Source organism: Phytophthora parasitica, assembly GCF_000247585.1.
Source record: "Phytophthora parasitica INRA-310 unplaced genomic scaffold supercont2.25, whole genome shotgun sequence".
NCBI lineage: Eukaryota > Oomycota > Peronosporomycetes > Peronosporales > Peronosporaceae > Phytophthora > Phytophthora nicotianae.
In genome coordinates, this window is record NW_008649011.1 from 838,365 (window position 1) to 839,388 (window position 1,024).

A 1,024-nucleotide genomic window follows, 5' to 3' on the forward strand; every position below is an offset into this window, starting at 1 on the left:
GGAGGTTAAGCATAGTGTTCAATACTACCAATGCATTTCTCCTGCTAACGATTATTAAGCTTGTAATACACCATGTATTTGCTCCTTATCTTCATCTCATCTTTTGCCTCTGTCTCGTTAAGTGTGTTGTCCTCCACAGCCTCGTTCTCAAAGAAGCGTTTGCTAACGAGAAGACGGCGCTCCTTTTCGAAGGAAGCAATAACGGCCTTGTGAAGGTGCTCCCGCGGCTCCCACGTTGGTTACCAGTCCACGAGGTAGTACGTCTGCCTCTTCTTGCGCTTCCAGATCTTCACCTTGCGTACGTGGTGTTACTTCTTGCCGTCGACGAGCTCATCATCGTCAGCAGATGGAGAAGGCTCGACAAGTCATTCTCGAACATCATCAAGGCCCGCTCGCCTCTTTTCCGCTCCTTCATGGATTCGTAGACGACTTGGATAGCTTCTGGTAGCAAATTTGCCGAGGTAACGACCATGTTCAAGGTAAGCCGGAGGTGGCGGATAGCTTCATCGTCCAGACGTATCTTGTACGCCTTGCCTGTTGTGATGCACAGGGTATTGAAATCTTTCCAAGATATTACAGGGTTATTGGTCGGCTTGGACATCGGCATGACAGTGTGATGGTAGGGTGTAAATTCCAGAGTGAGGTCGAGATTGGGCAAACAATTAAAAAGTACTGGACCAGGCAAGTATTATGTTATTACTGGATGTAAATTAAATCTATTATGTTAGTCGTGTGTAACGGTGCAGGGTCGGTGATACGTCCAACGGCGTGGAGTTGCTGGTAGCTACGGATATTATCATTCAGAAGCCACCCTTGTGGAGCTTGCGCTTGGACTTCAACACGTTTTGGGCTCCACGAGCGGTAATCTGATAACCTTGAAGAAAGACCAGCAACTTCACTTCAGCTTGCGTCCCGGTGGCCAGTACTTCATCGCGGTATGTCGGCGACTTCTCATTCAGCGTGAAGCCTTCGGGGATGAGCAGCTTCATGGAAGCCACGATCATTTTGAAGTTGAATCTCGTGT